Source organism: Pimephales promelas, chromosome 2 (assembly GCF_988280905.1).
Source record: "Pimephales promelas chromosome 2, fPimPro1.hap1.1, whole genome shotgun sequence".
Classification (NCBI taxonomy): domain Eukaryota; kingdom Metazoa; phylum Chordata; class Actinopteri; order Cypriniformes; family Leuciscidae; genus Pimephales; species Pimephales promelas.
The window spans coordinates 52,103,800-52,113,799 of NC_142770.1; the positions used below are offsets into that span (position 1 = coordinate 52,103,800).

The following is a 10,000-nucleotide window of genomic DNA, read 5'->3' on the forward strand; positions in this document are numbered from 1 at the left end:
ACGTGTTAGGGGGCAAGCGGTGGGTCTCCCCCAAGCCCAAAGCCCCGGTTCCCAGAGTCGGGTAAACTGCGGGAGTAACTTTGACTCTCTTAAGGTAGGCAGGAACCGGTGTGAGTGGTGTGGAAAGCCGAGTTGGGGCTCCATGTTCTGGGCACAGGTGGATCTCCTAGTGGTCCACCCCAGGCCCAGAGTGTGGAGCCCCAACTCGGCTTATTTTTTTTTTAAAATTATTATTATTATTATTATTTTTTTTTTTATCTTATTTTATTTTATTTTTTCAATTTTTCGGGATGCACCGGGTAGAAGTTCAAACTTCAACCGCCGTGGGGGTCCCCTGGCCAGAGCTCTGGTTCTCCGAGTCGGGCAGGAGGTGGTCCAGGCGGGTGCCCCCTGGTCCCCCCGACGTGTTAGGGGGCGAGCGGTGGGTCTCCCCCAAGCCCAAAGCCCCGGTTCCCAGAGTCGGGTAAACTGCGGGAGTAACTTTGACTCTCTTAAGGTAGGCAGGAACCGGTGTGAGTGGTGTGGAAAGCCGAGTTGGGGCTCCACGCTCTGGGCACAGGGGGATCTCCTAGTGGTCCACCCCAGGCCCAGAGTGTGGAGCCCCAACTCGGCTTATTTTTTTTAAAATTATTATTATTATTATTATTATTATCTTATTTTATTTTATTTTTTCAATTTTTCGGGATGCACCGGGTAGAAGTTCAAACTTCAACCGCCGTGGGGGTCCCTGGCCAGCGTTCTGGTTCTCCGAAGTGGGGCTGAGGGGGTCCAGGCGGGTGCCCCCTGGTCCCCCCCGACGTGTTAGGGGGCGAGCGGTGGGTCTCCCCCAAGCCCAAAGCCCCGGTTCCCAGAGTCGGGTAAACTGCGCGACTAACAATGACTCTCTTAAGGTAGTCAGAAACCGGTGTGAGTGGTGTGGAAAGCCGATTCGGGGCTCCACGCTCTGGGCACAGGGGGATCTCCTAGTGGTGCCCCCCAGGCCCAGAGTGTGGAGCCCCAACTCGGCTTATTTTTATTTTTATTATTATTTTTTTTTTTATTTAATTATTATTTTGGGATTATTAGACTGGGTAGAAGTTGCAACTTCAAACGGGCATATCTCCGGAACCAAGCCGAGTTGGGGCCCCATACACCCGGCGTGGGGGGCCCTCCTAGAGGCCCCCAATACCCCCGAGTGTGGAGCCCCAACTCGGCTTACTTTTCGAGTTACAGCCGGTCAAAGTTGAAACTTTAAAGGGCCATATCTCCGGAACCAAGCCGAGTTGGGGCCCCATACACCCGGCGTGGGGGGCCCTCCTAGAGGCCCCCAATACCCCCGAGTGTGGAGCCCCAACTCGGCTTACTTTTCGAGTTACAGCCGGTCAAAGTTGAAACTTTAAAGGGCCATATCTCCGGAACCAAGCCGAGTTGGGGCCCCATACACCCGGCGTGGGGGGCCCTCCTAGAGGCCCCCAATACCCCCGAGTGTGGAGCCCCAACTCGGCTTACTTTTCGAGTTACAGCCGGTCAAAGTTGAAACTTTAAAGGGCCATATCTCCGGAACCAAGCCGAGTTGGGGCCCCATACACCCGGCGTGGGGGGCCCTCCTAGAGGCCCCCAATACCCCCGAGTGTGGAGCCCCAACTCGGCTCACTTTTCGAGTTACAGCCGGTCAAAGTTGAAACTTTAAAGGGCCATATCTCCGGAACCAAGCCGAGTTGGGGCCCCATACACCCGGCGTGGGGGGCCCTCCTAGAGGCCCCCAATACCCCCGAGTGTGGAGCCCCAACTCGGCTCACTTTTCGAGTTACAGCCGGTCAAAGTTGAAACTTTAAAGGGCCATATCTCCGGAACCAAGCCGAGTTGGGGCCCCATACACCCGGCGTGTGGGGCCCTCCCAGAGGCCCCCAATAGCCCCGAGTGTGGAGCCCCAACTCGGCTTACTTTTCGAGTTACACCCGGTCAAAGCTGGACAGGAAGTGGCCGTATCTCGGGACCGGAAGGTCCCCGTGGCTCGGGACGGCGGGAGGAGCAAGGTCCCCGAGAGCGGGCCCCGCACCCGCCGCCGCGAGCCGCTGGGACCTCCCGGTCCCGAGATGGGCCCCGTTACGCGCGGGCGACTTTCGGAGAAAACGGCCCGTATCTCGGAGAGGGGAGGTCCCAGCGGCTCGCCCTTTCGGGTGTCGGGGGCTCCCCACGGGCCCTCTCGGAACCCGCCTCCCCCGGGCCCCTGGGACCTTTCCTTCCCGGGCGCCCCCCCGACACGTCGGGCCCCTTTTCTCCGGGACCCGGGGGCCCCGGAGCTCGGGGGCGGGCTCTTTGCGAGGGGCCCGCCGGGACGCCACACTTGACCCGAGTCCGGTGTCTCTGGGCCCCCGGGTCCCCGAGCTACGTGCGTTCGAATTCGGGGCCCTTTTCCGGGCCCGAAAATCCCTCAAAGTCCGAAAACGTGCAGCGGGCGGGGACTTCCGGGGCCCCGGAGGCTCTGACGGCACACCCAGGGAGGTGCACCGTCCTCGGGCACGGCCAGGTGGCCCCCCCCCCGGGGTCCTGGAAGTCCCCCCGCCCCCCGGAGACACCCACACCCACCCACCGGACGGGAAGATTCCGTTTTTCGCCGATATCTCGAAGACGGCCGGGCGAAAAAATTTCAAACTCGGGTCTTCCGTAGGCCTCGAGGGGCCCTATCCAAAGAGGCCACCCGCGTCCCCGGGGGCCTCGGGGTCAGGGAGTTAGGCCCGGTCAAAGGCGCGGCGTTTTTTGGCTTATATCTCGCGAACCCCTGGGCCAATCTTCCCCAAACTCGAATCGACCGTAGTGCCGGACGGGGCCTTTCGAAAGAGCCCACCCACGAGGTCCAACTCGCCCGGGTCCCCGAGTTATAGCCGTTCAAAGTCGGGGGTCCCGGCGAACGGCGATCCGGTAGGGGGCGTCCCCGGGGCCCGCCGCCGCCCTGGTTCGAGCGAGGGCCCCCGTGGGACCTCGCCACCCAAATTTGAGCTCTCTGGGCCTTCGCGTCGCGGAGATACGGGCGATTTTCTCCCGGGATCGTGACGTCATCGGCGGGCGCCATTTCAGAGCGCGGCCGAGGGTTTTCGGCCGATATCTCCGCGAATACTCGACCAAAAACGACGAAACGCATATGGACGCGTTCAGCTCGGCGAGACGGTTCGAATGAGCCCGGCCTCGGCCGGGCACGTCGAGTTTTCGGCGAGATATTTGCGTTTTTCCGCTTCCGGGGCGCTTTGGGGGCCCGTCTGTCGGGCCCCCGGGGGCCCACGGGGCTGGGGGCGGTCTCATTCGAAAGGTCTCGTCCCGTTCTCCAGCCCATAAAAATTTGGCGTCGATCGGAGCCGCCTTCGGCGAGCTACGGTCGTTTGAAGCCCCGTGCAGTGGGGTTACCGTCCTTCAAACAGCCGCCGCTCGCAGGGGGAGTCCCGGGGAGGCATGGTTGCCTGTATGACTTGGGCTTAGAGCACCCAGCCCCGCGCTCCTGGAGGAACCTCCGGTGCACAGGGTCTGCTGCAACCAGCCACGTGGGTTTTGAGGGGTAGGGGAGCGTGCGCTCTCCTCCCCGGGCGGGCGGCCGGGCCCTGGGGGCTCGCGCCTCCACGGAGGGACCTCGCTCCCGGGGCTTCGTCCCCGGGGCTCGGGGACTCCGTGGCGGCTCGGCCCCCGGGGTTCGACCCCGCTCGCTCGCTCCAAAACCCAAGTCCAAAACGTGGGGTTGCACGGGAGCTCCGGGCGCGACGGGTCTCCACGCACGGCCCCGGGGAGGGAGCTCCGACCCGGGCCGGAGGCAGATTCGCCCCCTGCCCCCCGGCTGTCCGCCCGGAGCCGAGACGGTCCTAAAACGGGCCTTGGGGGTGATGTAGAAGGGTAACGCTCACCCAACCAGGACTCACACAAACCGATCTGCATCCCAGGCAGGGTGCGGGTCTCCTGGGCACGAATAAAGCCCGATGCCCCGTGGGTGATGTTGGCCCTGGCCACTCAAGGCACTCACCCAAGCCAGAGAGGGTGCACTCTGGCTGGGGAAGCAGATTCAATCTCTGCTGTGGTGGAGCTCTGGAAAAACGCGAAACCTCCAGGAAAAGACGGCCCGATTTCTCTGAAAAGTGCATCCCAGGCAGGGTGCGGGTCTCCTGGGCACGAATAAAGCCCGATGCCCCGTGGGTGATTTTGGCCCTGGCCACTCAAGGCACTCACCCAAGCCAGAGAGGGTGCACTCTGGCTGGGGAAGCAGATTCAATCTCTGCTGTGGTGGAGCTCTGGAAAAACGCGAAACCTCCAGGAAAAGACGGCCCGATTTCTCTGAAAAGTGCATCCCAGGCAGGGTGCGGGTCTCATGGGCACGAATAAAGCCCGATGCCCGTGGGTGATGTTGGCCCTGGCCACTCAAGGCACTCACCCAAGCCAGAGAGGGTGCACTCTGGCTGGGGAAGCAGATTCAATCTCTGCTGTGGTGGAGCTCTGGAAAAACGCGAAACCTCCAGGAAAAGACGGCCCGATTTCTCTGAAAAGTGCATCCCAGGCAGGGTGCGGGTCTCCTGGGCACGAATAAAGCCCGATGCCCCGTGGGTGATGTTGGCCCTGGCCACTCAAGGCACTCACCCAAGCCAGAGAGGGTGCACTCTGGCTGGGGAAGCAGATTCAATCTCTGCTGTGGTGGAGCTCTGGAAAAACGCGAAACCTCCAGGAAAAGACGGCCCGGTTTCTCTGAAAAGTGCATCCCAGGCAGGGTGCGGGTCTCATGGGCACGAATAAAGCCCGATGCCCGTGGGTGATGTTGGCCCTGGCCACTCAAGGCACCACTCACCCAAGCCAGAGAGGGTGCACTCTGGCTGGGGAAGCAGATTCAATCTCTGCTGTGGTGGAGCTCTGAAAAACACGAAAACCTCCAGGGAAAAGACGGCCCGGTTTCTCTGAAAAGTGCATCCCAGGCAGGGTGCGGGTCTCCTGGGCAAGAACGAAGCCCAATGCCCACCTTGAAACGGAGCCTGGGCTCGACTCTGAAGCCCAGATCTCGAAAAACGACAAAGTACAAAAAGGTGCGGTGGCTCCAAACCTCCATGCCCTCAGACCTCCCTGGCCAGCCCAGGGAGGGTGGCCCGTCCTGGGCCAGACTCAGATTTCCCCCGCCACCCCTGGAGCTCCGCCTGGAGCGAAGACGGTCCTAAAACGGACCATGGGGCTCTTGTAGAGGATGAGGGAGGGAGAGAGGGGCCTTCAGAGAGCCCCTTGGCCGGCTTGACTCTGGAGTCGAATTTGGAAAAATAGACAAAGTCCATAAACGTGCTGTTGGTTCGGACCTCCAGGGCACTCAAGGCACTCACCCAAGCCAGAGAGGGTGCACTCTGGCTGGGGAAGAGGATTCAATCTCTGCTGTGGTGGAGCTCTGAAAAACACGAGAACCTCCAGGAAAAGGCGGCCCGGTTTCTCTGAAAAGTGCATCCCAGGCAGGGTGCGGGTCTCCTGGGCAAGAACGAAGCCCAATGCCCACCTTGAAACGGAGCCTGGGCTCGACTCTGAAGCCCAGATCTCGAAAAACGACAAAGTACAAAAAATGTGCGGTGGCTCCAAACCTCCATGCCCTCAGACCTCCCTGGCCAGCCCAGGGAGGGTGGCCCGTCCTGGGCCAGATTCAGATTCGCCCGCCACCCCTGGAGCTCCGCCTGGAGCGAAGACGGTCCTAAAACGGGCCTTCGGGGATGTATGAGAGAGGGGAAGCGTGGTGGTGGCAAACACAGAGGACCCCCTACCAGCGATCAGACCGTCGTGAGTCCCACTCAGAGTCACTCTGGGTGGGCATGTAAAAATCCAGATTACGCCGCGCTGGAGCTCTGGAAGTTACGAGACCTCCAGGAAAAGACAGGCTGGTTTTCTGAAAAGTGCACCCCAGGCAGGGTGCATCTTTTCCTGGGCACGAGCCCAGCGCACATGGTGTGGTGGTCCGGCTCTGGTGCCAAAGTTTGGGGGAAAAAATAGACAGAGTCCAATAACGTGGTGTGGTTCCAAAGCTCCATGCCCTCAGACCTCCCTGGCCAGCCCAGGGAGGGTGGCCCGTCCTGGGCCAGATTCAGATTCGCCCGCCACCCCTGGAGCTCCGCCTGGAGCGAAGACGGTCCTAAAACGGGCCTTCGGGGATGTATGAGAGAGGGGGAAGCGTGGTGGTGGCAAACACAGAGGACCCCTACCAGCGATCAGACCGTCGTGAGTCCCACTCAGACTCACTCTGGGTGGGCATATAAAATCCAGACTACGCCCCGTCGGAGCTCTGGAAGTACGAGACCTCCAGGAAAAGACAGGCTGGTTTTCTGAAAAGTGCACCCCAGGCAGGGTGCATCTTTCCTGGGCACGAGCCCGGCGCACGTGGCGGGGTCCGGCTCTGGTGCCAAAAAAATTGAGAAAAATCGACTAAGTCCAATGGCGTGACGTGGGTTCAAAGCCCCATGGTCTCAGACCTCCCTGGCCAGCCCAGGGAGGGTGGCCCGTCCTGGGCCAGAGTCAGATTCGCCCGACACCCCCTGGAGCTCGACCTGGAGGGAAGACGGTCCTAAAACGGGCCTTCGGGGCTGTATGGAAGAGGGCAAGTGTGGTGGTGCAAAACACAGAGCACCCCCTACCATTGATCAGACCGTCGTGAGTCCCACTCAGACTCGCTCTGGGTGGGCATATAAAATCCAGACTACGCCCCCCCGTCGGAGCTCTGGAAGTACGAGACCTCCAGGAAAAGACAGGCCGGTTTTATGTAAAGTGCACCCCAGGCAGGGTGCGTCTTTCCTGGGCACGAGCCCGGCGCGCGTGGCGGGGTCCGGCTCTGGTGCCAAAAAATTTGAGTAAAATCGACTAAGTCCAATGACGTGGTGTGGTTCTAAAGCTCCATGGTCTCAGACCTCCCTGGCCAGCCCAGGGAGGGTGGCCCCGTCCTGGGCCAGAGTCAGATTCGCCCGACACCCCCTGGAGCTCGACCTGGAGGGAAGACGGTCCTAAAACGGGCCTTCGGGGCTGTATGGAAGAGGGCAAGTGTGGTGGTGCAAAACACAGAGCACCCCCTACCATTGATCAGACCGTCGTGAGTCCCACTCAGACTCGCTCTGGGTGGGCATATAAAATCCAGACTGCGCCCCCGTCGGAGCTCTGGAAGTACGAGACCTCCAGGAAAAGACGGGCTGGTTTTATGGAAAAAGTGCACCCCAGGCATATGCTTGTCGAACGGTCGGTCTGGGTAAACGGCGAGTGTCCGTGCTGTTGCGTGCGAACGAGATTCCCAATGCTAACGAACCTCCCCCGGCTGGCGACCGGGGAGAGCGCCTCGTTTTCGGGCACGAGCGAATGCGTCTGCCTGGCGGAGCCCCCGTCGGTGCCGAGGTGGTCCTGAGACGGGCCTTCGGGGTTTTGTCGAGGAAGGGGACAAGCGCCCCAATCGGACAAGGCGACGGGCTAAAAAATGGTGCTCGGTATCGGTTTCTGACATCCAGGCGGGGATGCGTCATCTGGGGTCGGCAGGCAGGCAGGCAGGCGGTCACCAGGGCGCTCTGGAGGAAAAGGCCCCCCCTCCGGAAAAAAAGGACAGAGTCCGTAAACGTGAAGTCGAAAGAGTTCCCCAGGGCCGGCCCGTCTCCATGGCCGGTGACCTGGGTGGGTGCCTCGGACCCGGGGCGAGACGGTATCGGTGGGCGTGAACGGAGCACCCGTCGGTGCCGAGACGGTCCTAAAACGGGCCTTCGGGGTTTTGTCGAGGAAGGGGACGAGAGCCCCGCTCGGACAAGGTGACGGACCAAAAAAAAAAGCGTTGCTCGGTATCGGTTTCCGACATCCTGGGGAGGATGCGTCGTCTGGGGTCGGCAGGCAGGCGGTAACCAGGGCGCTCTGGAGGAAAAGGCCCCCCTCCGGAAAAAAGGGACAGAGTCCCTAAACGTGAAGTCGAAAGAGTTTACCAGGACGGCCCGCCTCCCGGGCCGGTCACCCGGGAGGGCGCTTCGTGCCCGGGGCGAGACGGTATCGGTGGGCGCGGCGGAGCTTCCGTCGGTGCCAAGACGGTCCTAAAACGGGCCTTCGGGGTTTTGTCGAGGAGGGGACAAACGCCCCGCTCGGACAAGGTAACGGATCTCCGTGTGACGGGCGCCTCCGGGTTGCCCACCCCCCGGGGCCCGAGAGGAGCGCACCCCCTCCTCCCGGGCCGTCGACGCGAGGGGTGTTTAGCCTGATCGATTGGAACTTCGGACGCGCCTGGGGACGGCCCCTGCCCGGTCGAGAGACCGCTATGGGCAGCTTGCTCCTCCCCGCTCTGCGCGTCGACTCTAGACGCGGCCTCCCTCCGGGGAAAGCAGGCCGCGTCGACCTCGGGAGACTCAGAAGACCCGTCTGAAACGAACGTCCGCCACGGCGGGCGGAGGACGCGGTCGCGTCGGTCGGATCGGACGGCGAGCGGATCGGGGGGCTCGACACATCCCCCCACCCTCCCAGTCTTCGAGCCGGCTCTTCGCACCCGCGCCTCCCCCGCCCGAAAGGCACCCTTTCCCGGTTACGGCCTCGACCCAGCGGCCACACCTTCTCCCCCCCAGAGAGAGAGGAGGGTTCCGCACGCGCCCCCTATGAGCGGCCGCGCCGTCCCCGAGCCCCCGGCCCGCCGACCCGGGCCGCACTCGGGGCGGAGCGAGACCCGTGTGTAGGAAGCCAGCGTGTTCGCGGTTCTCCTTCCCCCCCTACAGGGCGGTTTACCTGGTTGATCCTGCCAGTAGCATATGCTTGTCTCAAAGATTAAGCCATGCAGGTCTAAGTGCACACGGTCGGTACAGTGAAACTGCGAATGGCTCATTAAATCAGTTATGGTTCCTTTGATCGCTCCACCCGCTACTTGGATAACTGTGGCAATTCCAGAGCTAATACATGCAAACGAGCGCCGACCCGGCTCCCCTCGGGGGGTCGGGGACGCGTGCATTTATCAGATCCAAAACCCATCCGGGTGCGGCTCCGGCCGCCCCGGCCGCTTTGGTGACTCTAGATAACCTCGGGCCGATCGCGCGCCCTCCGCGGCGGCGACGACTCATTCGAATGTCTGCCCTATCAACTTTCGATGGTACATTCGGCGCCTACCATGGTGACCACGGGTAACGGGGAATCAGGGTTCGATTCCGGAGAGGGAGCCTGAGAAACGGCTACCACATCCAAGGAAGGCAGCAGGCGCGCAAATTACCCATTTCCGACACGGAGAGGTAGTGACGAAAAATAACAATACAGGTCTCTTTCGAGGCCCTGTAATTGGAATGAGCGTATCCTAAACCCATGGGCGAGGACCCATTGGAGGGCAAGTCTGGTGCCAGCAGCCGCGGTAATTCCAGCTCCAATAGCGTATACTAAAGTTGCTGCAGTTAAAAAGCTCGTAGTTGGATCTCGGGAGCGGGCCGGCGGTCCGCCGCGAGGCGAGCCACCGCCTGTCCCGGACCCCTGCCTCACGGCGCCCCCCGGATGCCCTTAACTGGGTGTCCGGTCCTCGGGGCCCGAAGCGTTTACTTTGAAAAAATTAGAGTGTTCAAAGCAGGCCGCCCGTCGCCGCTGAATACCGCAGCTAGGAATAATGGAATAGGACTCCGGTTCTATTTTGTGGGTTTCTGGAACCCGGGGCCATGATTGAGAGGGACGGCCGGGGGCATTCGTATTGCGCCGCTAGAGGTGAAATTCTTGGACCGGCGCAAGACGGACGAGAGCGAAAGCATTTGCCAAGAATGTTTTCATTAATCAAGAACGAAAGTCGGAGGTTCGAAGACGATCAGATACCGTCGTAGTTCCGACCGTAAACGATGCCGACCCGCGATCCGGCGGCGTTATTCCCATGACCCGCCGGGCAGCGTGCGGGAAACCACGAGTCTTTGGGTTCCGGGGGGAGTATGGTTGCAAAGCTGAAACTTAAAGGAATTGACGGAAGGGCACCACCAGGAGTGGAGCCTGCGGCTTAATTTGACTCAACACGGGAAAGCTCACCCGGCCCGGACACGGAAAGGATTGACAGATTGATAGC

The 10,000-nt window shown here is 61.2% G+C and overlaps 1 non-coding gene across 1 annotated transcript in view; it reads left to right on the forward strand.

Moving 5' to 3' along the window:
- Positions 1–8,700: 8,700 nt before the first annotated feature.
- The window catches only part of LOC148998117 (18S ribosomal RNA), a 1,873-nt gene continuing 573 nt past the window's right edge, over positions 8,701–10,000 (forward strand). Inside the window, exon 1 of the ribosomal RNA XR_016149884.1 lies at positions 8,701–10,000. This exon is cut by the window's right edge and continues 573 nt beyond it. This is a non-coding gene — a ribosomal RNA (18S ribosomal RNA).